Here is an 8709-nt window from a genome sequence, read left to right as displayed (position 1 = left end):
TTTAAAAATATCATTTGTTAATATAATTCATTGGTTCGCAGAGTTGGAACAGGTTTTGCGTACCTATCAGACGCATTTTTAAACAATAGCAGCGTTTTACCTGAAATAAAACGCATATTAAAATACTTACCTCACTGGAAACTTTATATTGAGAGTAGCATTTCCGTTTCCGTCGATTTCATACCAGTTTTCGTACTTTTATTGACGTCACGTCGGGCTATGTGGCGCCACCTGGCGGTGTCGGGCTCGGGAAGTTTCGTAAATCGCTGAGCGCGACTTTAGCTCATTGGCTCAATATATCACCAGGCAGGAATTACTTAAAGTTTCCAGTGAGGTAAGTATTTTAATATGCGTTTTATTTCAGGTAAAACGCTGCTATTAAAATATTGACCGTAACTGGAAACTTTATATTGAGAGCCTGTTTGTTTTCGCCTGGTGACGCCACATTATGGTATTATTTCGCCAATGTGATTATTAAAATAAAACTTTTTATAACAATATTATCTCTAATTCGATTAGGCTTTATTTAGAGAACAAGCTAGTAACGAAGTTTGACTTACTGTGTCTGTGCATAATACAATATTCCATTTTGTTGGAATGTAGCAAAAATACATGTCTACGGTACAATGGTAGCCAGTAATAAGTATCTATTGTCTGTGGATATTATTTATTCAAACTGTCAACTCTTTGACATTCAAGTGTCATTATATGTCATCAGCCATTTACTATATTTTACAAATATTAATAAATAGAACAGTTAGCAGTGCTTAACGTGTTTTCGTTCATCTCGCGACTCCAACTCTCAACACATTCAAAAATAAATCAATGAACTAAAAACATACCATACATTTTTTGGATTTTAGTTCAATACTTTTAATTTTAGGGATTTCATCATATAATTGATATTCACACTAAATTATTTAGGAAAAACACTGCTGACCGATATAGTCGTTATGAAGATTTCTTACGTGACGTCTTTACTCATTCTGCTATAACCATATGCGAGGCGGTTTTTTAAAAAATTTTTTACAAAGAAATTAATATTAATTCTTGCTGCATTTAGTCGTAGTGGATAGTTATTTTATTTAATAATGAAATAGACTTATTATTTCCTAAAGAAAAATTATGATAGTGATTATTTTATTTACAAATAATTTCCAGCCAGAGTAAATACTTCTATCGGTTTTTGAGCCAAATTGCGGCCAAAATTGAATAAAATCATCAGATTTTATACTATGTTATCCCTATAATAAGTAATGTTAGGTCATATACACGCCTTTCAGAGTGTACCCACAAAAATATAACTATTGAAAAAATAACTTATTAAGAAGTTACTGACATTCCAAACTGGTGGCATGGAATTTTTAGGCTTTCTTAACAATTTGGTATGAATTGAAGGATATACTTTACAAAGTTATTGATCTCTTAAGTAGGTTACTTGAAGATTCTAGAAACTAAAACTGAGTCAGTTCTTAGACATTAGGTCATATAATGTACTAAAACTTTTACTTTTAGACAAACACTACACAAGCCGATTTTTAAGTTTTGACAGGAAATTAAAAATAATTTCAGGTTTTCCCATATTTCTTGAAGACTCCCTCTAACAGTTTTGTAACTGCTAAGTCCGTTGTCGTGATTATAATAAATTTGTCTTCATTCTATAGAATTATCGGTACTGCTAGCACTCGGAATCTGAGATCCAAATGACATAAGACTTACTCTTATCAAGGCTATTAAATATATTCCTGTCAACCGATTCTGATGATTCTCTGAGAATCAGTGTAAGTGGTGGCGATACCATAAAGCAAGTGGGAAATTCCCTATACACACTGTACACATCGTATAAAACAAACAACTTGAGCGTAAGTTACATCACGGGATACGTACAAGTAATCATGGACTACGTGTACCTTATTTAATGAGTCAGATCAGAATAGATCAGTCACCGACATACCCTATTTCACAATCATTTTTTCTATGCTACAGTAATGAAAGCGCCAAGTATGGAAGATGGCGATGTTGTATAACAAGTGATTTGCATGCTTGTTGTTCCTGCCGCGTATACTATTGTGTACTGTTGTGAACTTAGTGATAGTCTAATTAAGGTTACTAGACAAAGATCTTGCAATTTTAACTGTTATATTCTATATTTAAACTCATTTCTCTTTTCCTCCGTAATATGTAACGGCAGTCATTTTGTCCAATTGAATGTTGCTTAGGAGGTGAGTTTGATTCTAGGGACATATACGAGTAGTATGACATACATTTCCTTTTTATTGGAATGCAGTACCTATTCCTCTCGTGACCATGAATACCTTAGAGGGTGAATGTTTAGTAACGCTGCCCAAGCGTGGTCAAAGGCATCTGCTACTAACAAAAACACTGGCTGAGGGTGTCAGTGAAGTAGGTAGCTAGCAGTCTGATTATATTAAACAAGGTCATTCATTCATTCAATGGTAACGGGCAAGTTTTCGATATAGTCTACATCTACGCTTCGTATTATTTTCTTAGTAAATGATAAAATTGTCTATTCTTAATTCTACATATCTCTTACAAAACATGCTGCGAATTCGATAGCATTGAGAAAGTATTTGAGAAAGAGACATGCATAGTTCAAATGACAAGGAAGTAATGTCCAACAATTTCCTGTATACAAAACGTAGGAAGCACCTTTGGGATTTTATTACATACACATGCAAGTAGGCTTGTGTCTATTCTTCAAACTGAGTTTTTGATGCTGTGCGTATTTAGCAAGTGGAAATGAGGTTAAATATTGGTCCGGCTTCAGTATTAGCAACAGAGCATGGTGCTTTTATGATCCTTTGTATTTCATTAAGTAGACAATTGTTGATATTTCTTCCAAAACAGGAGTGTGGAACGATATTCCATATAGATTAAGAAAAACACGAGGTTATTCGAGAGAACGGTAGGAGATAACCTCAGATTAACCTCTGTACGTTTCAGGTGCCACCATTTTCTCCCATTGAAAAAGGTGGTGAAAAAGGTGGCTAAAAAGACCGCTTGAAATGAAGTCTATCTCAAAATACTTTATGTTTTCTGGATGCATTAAACTTTAAAGCATACATAATACCCTTGATGGGCCTCGAGCCCCTGAAAAAGGATTCATTTAGAATCCTTTGTTTTAATAGAAATTTATATGTTACCGCTTATGCGTTTTTCTACATTTGCTAGGTGACGGAGGGTATCATAATATGTTTTACCTTTTCGTTTGTTTCTAAGTTTTATGAAACCTGGAGTATGGTTATAAATTTTGCAAATAATAAACTGTATACATCCAGTAATACCTTTAGAAAACTTTGATGTATTCGGAAAAATAAGTTTCCTGCCTTTAACCTCTATACCAAAATGTACATGATGTTTTAATCTGACGCTTTCATTCATCAGATTTTTACGCCATTGTTACAAGGTAATTAATTCACCCATTGGTTACAAATCTAGTTAGCCTATTCACTATTTTGGTCTTTATTATCAACCTATATCAATTGGAAAAATGTCATTTACCTACTGTGGGATATTCACGAGTAAGCAATAAATGACATTTTTACATAGAAACTCAATTTTGTATATGTCAACTAGCAAACGTAAAAGATAGTGAGTCAGCCTGCAAGGGCTTTAGGACATTAGTTTCTTGTACATTGCTGATAAACACCCTGCGAGAGTGGATTATAATGATCATACAAGCAAGGCTGCGCAAGCGTTCCAAGCGATGGAATCTTAACATTTTTCATGCATTACCCTCGCGAGGGGTGGCGATCACACACACGACATCGACAAGGGTATTTAAATAATTTATATAGATAGATAAGATATTCGTATCCATACATCGTTGATAAACACCCCGCGAGGGTGGATTGTATTGATCATGCAAGCAAGGCTGTGCATGAACGTGTGCGCATTACAGATATGTATATTCCGTGTTGTATGTTCCACGCGATGGAACATTACTCTTCATGCATACGCCCGCGACGGTGGCGATCAAGGACACCGGTATTTGAATAATTTATATAAAGAGATAAACAACCCCGCGACGGTGGGTTGTAATTATCATGCAAGCATGGCTGTGCATGAGCGTTTGCGCATTGTATGTATATTTGTATTGTATTGTGTTGAGAATGAATGGATGAAATTTCAACACTATTCGTGCCTTGCCCTTGCGAGGGGCGGCGATCCTCAGTATTTGACTGGAAATACGTCTAGGAATGTTAACACTTTCTATAACCTCGTCCCCATGAGGGGCGGTTATCTATTAGTCCGGTATTTGACTGTGCAAATACGTCTAGGAATATTTAAACTTTCTATACCTTACTCAGTAAGTTGGTTTTGCAAATACGTCCAGGAACGTTAAAAAAACTGTGTATACCTTGCCCCCGCGAGGGGCGGTAATCTATTAGACCTATATTTGACTGCAAATGAGTCCAGCGACGTTAACAGTGTCTACGCCTTGCCCCTGCGTGGGGTGGCGATTTATAAGGCCAGTAATTTACATCCAATCAAAATTCCTGTGCTAAATTCTGGCGGGATTTGTGAACCTTTTTTCAATGCCGGTTTGAATTGGAGTAACAATATGTTTGAGTAACTTCCAAAAACTCTTTGTCTAACTTGTCTTCGAGCATTCGTAATTTATGTACTCCTCTGAAACGAAAGCCATTGGCCACGCGTTCGTTTTGCAGTATATATGTTAGACAACAGTCTATTGCTAGAACGTTCACTTTGGTTTCTGAGTTCACATTTTTAGGAAGCCCGCTGGGCCCCGCCACTTTTACTACTATTTTAACTGTTGAAAAATAACTACAAAGAAAATATTATTACATGCAAGTACGAAAACATTTGCAAAAAAGCAAGACTTTCAAACACATGAAGTAGTGATCCGAACGGAAAAACCGTTAAAATAATGATCACGTACTATTTTCAAATGAAATTTGAAATTTTTACATAATTTAACGTTAATTACATTAACGTTGTATGTTACAACGCAATAAAATATAAAGTACTCACAGCGAATTCACTTCACTTATTACACTTTATCTTGCAATGTCGGGTACCAACTGATTGCAAGATGTTGCTTCGACGGTAAACAAAACGCCAATGAGCTAAAGTCGCGCTCAGCGATTTACGAAACTTCCCGAGCCCGACACCGCCAGGTGGCGCCACATAGCCCGACGTGACGTCAATAAAAGTACGAAAACTGGTATGAAATCGACGGAAACGGAAATGCTACTCTCAATATAAAGTTTCCAGTTACGGTCAATATTTTAATCCAAAAATATATTCAGTAACTACGTACCTAAATGATTTTCGTTCGATTTTATGAGCGATATATAAATATATAAAAAAATTGTGATTTTTTGATGATTCGCAAATAAAAAAAATCTGTAAAACAATCGGAAAATTACTATTTTTTCTGGCGTTTTATAATTTTTTTTTCCATTGACGTAGTTGTAAAAGGAAAGTGCGCGGTGCAGATGTCCCGGGATTGGGGTATCAGAATCATTTATTGCAAGAAACATTACATTTAGTTATATTTACAAAGATGTTCTTATGTATTAGGTAATAATGTTTCACGATTAATAGGTACCTATACATATGTTTAAATAATAAACTTTAAATTATTTAGATTAAAATTAAATGACATAAGTTTAAAAGAAATATAATTACAACTATTTTTTTGAAGCACCAGCAAAGTAATCTTCTATGGAGCAGGGTTTCGCTGGATGCAGGTGGCTCAGTATCGTGATGTTTGGAAATCCCTGCAAAAAGCCTATGTCCTGCAGTGGACGTTCATCAGCTGATGATGATGATGATGACGATGATGATGATGATGAAGCTTGCTGATACTTCTGTCTGCCAGGTATTGTGGCAAGTTGTTATAGATTTTTGGAGCTATATGGATAGTACTACTGCAATACCATGTATATTACTGCCTCCAAGCAACGTTGCCGTGGTTCAGTATTAACAAGTTGTCGTCATTCCTCCAGTGGGTAGGTACTGCAGTAAATATTAGGCTGAGATTTTGAATGTCAGTGGTTATTGCTTGGTCGGTTGCTTTTTTATGCCGAGTTCCTAAAGGATTTAAAAAATGATGTTTGATGTTTCTATTTGAATGGTAGGTACTCGGTACCTATGACGTCGCAATTCGAATTTTAGTAGATAGGTAAATTCGATAAAATTATTCGTTGCTCGTTGTAATCAAAACAAACTTATTTTATATGCGGCAGAGAGCCTTTTTTTCTTAGCGATGTTTTTCCATATTGCTAGTTGCAAATATAGGGTGTTAGTTGCATAACGAAAATTTTAAATATTGGCCTATAATCCTATAAGTAGTGATTCCGTTTAATTCTCTATTCTAATAATGAGTTTGATATACATGTTAAACAGCAGAGGTGATAATGCGCACCCTTGTTGAACTCTGGCACTTGGACGTAAGTTATTCGTTACAGGAAGATTACTTTCAGCGCCTCGACTGTTGTGGGGATATAATAGTAGATTGTTATACAAGGGGCTAAAAAGACCCATTATATACGAGGTATTTTTAGGGCCTGAGACGTAAGTCGAGGGCCGCCTAAATAGAAACCGAGTATATAATGGGTTTAGCCCCACGAGTTACACTCTGCTTTTCACTACGATTGCGAGAAAATAAAATAGTTTAGTTCAATATTCAATGATTTATTTAATTGAAAATTAAATGTACAAAGTCTACAATTTTGGATATTATGGGAGATGCTTTTACCCGGTAACATAATTTCCGACTACTCTGAAGATGAACAACGAGTATATGAGGTAAACGTGGGAGATAATAGTTTTTAAAAACTCCTTTCGTAAGTGAATCCATTTGTTGTTGTTTTCTTCACTTATTAAATTTTTCGTACGTAAGTATTTAAGTAAATGCGTCTGGACTTTGATGGTAACAGATTGAAAATTTCATCCATCTCCAAATTAGGATCACCATTCTCAGTAGATGAAGACACCAATAACAATTAATGTTGAAATATATGAAAGTTACAGTAACAAATTTACAATTATTTTCTGAAATAAATCAAGTATGTATTATTTGTTTTTTAAATTCTCGCTTTTTAATTTTATTTTTTTCACATGAGAAAAAGGCAAAGGTATTACACCGTAAAGGATGTCCCATGTCTTCAATAAAAATTAAATAAAAAAATGAACGCATTCCACAGACAAGAACGCTGCATTTATTTCCAATTTAAAGTTTTTTATTTATTTTTCAAAACAATCAGAGCCTTACCTGTAATGATTCAATTTTCGAATAAAACCTCCTCCGTTTTATAGTAGGCTAGTACTCGTAACAGACAAGAATTAAAAAAAAATAACTTTAGCTCCTAGAGGCTAATATGCTTGTTTAGCCCCGCCGTGGAGTGGTAATATGACAGTGTTTTTGAGCAAGAGTAGTGAAAAATAATTTAGAAAGGCTACCATGTATTAATAGTAGTTGTCTGTCTCCTACGCTTTCATGACAATCTGCTGAAACAACTTCGATGAATTTTGTGAATGAAAGTTATAGTTAAAGAATTTCTACAAACACTAAGTAGGTACATTAGTTTTTAATTTTTTTCATAATTATTTTTAATATAGCACCTACAATGTTTTTTTTTATTACCTACTTAGATTTATGTCTTACTTGTATAACTATGATAATTTTGCTGTTATAATTTACTTAGTAAGTTTGATGGCGTCGCAATTAAATTGAATGCGTCAGAAAACTACGTATTTTACCTATTTACCTGCATACCTTTGCCTTACCTTATAGCAAGTCTAGTCCGTCTATAATGCACTTTATAGCTATTTAGATTGTATGACGCAACAAGATCCTTCTGTGACATCATTAGTTATTTAATGTGGTTTGTAGAGCAGATAGAGTTCTATAGCATAAGTGGAAATGAAAAATTGTAACAATGATTTCAGATTCCAGATTAAATTTGAACTATATATTTGAACAACTAGATATAGGGGAATTGATACTGATAGGTATAATAATTAAATTTATAAGAATTGAGATTGGATTTCTTTTCCTTACTTGAATTAGTTTGACCTGAGAACTCTTGAGAGAGCAGAGGCAGTCAATAAACATTACTTAAATTGTTCTATTATAAAGTGGGCCGTAGTTTTTAACACCAATTTTCCGTTACAAATGCTTGTTCAAGGTTGTGACTTATAAGAGGTATAACCAACAAAACAATATCGATCCCCATTACAAATTCCAGGTAAGTACAAACCGAAAAGTATAAAAACTAACTCTCCGTAAAGGCCCCTATCGACTCTTATCCTCTTGCTCTTGAATAGTGTCACCTGCGGCCTGAATTTATTTGTTAGACCGTTTTTCTCTCTCTGTCTTCCATCAACAGTTTCCCGCTAGCTGTCCTTTTCTATGCGTGTAGCGCGGCGTTCACAGCCGTGCCGTAATTGCATTCATGAGAACTGTAAGCCGATGGCGAAGCGAAGCAGGGTTCCCAACTTAGGGGTTTTTTCCCAGATTTAGGGGGCAAATAAGTGAAATGGGATTTTTTAGGGGTCTGAAATTTTTAGGGGTATTTTCAGGGATTTTTTGACTATTTAACATTTTTAAATTGATACTAATTTTAATATTTCTTTCTTGACCTAGCGACTTATAACGATAAATAATACGTTATTCTACAGCCACTCTGAGGCAACTGGCGGCAATTTTCATCGAAT

This window comes from Bicyclus anynana, chromosome 3 (assembly GCF_947172395.1).
Source record: "Bicyclus anynana chromosome 3, ilBicAnyn1.1, whole genome shotgun sequence".
NCBI classification, from domain to species: Eukaryota; Metazoa; Arthropoda; class Insecta; order Lepidoptera; family Nymphalidae; genus Bicyclus; species Bicyclus anynana.
The sequence above is the reverse complement of the archived record's forward strand: the minus strand, read 5'-3'. Positions refer to the sequence as shown.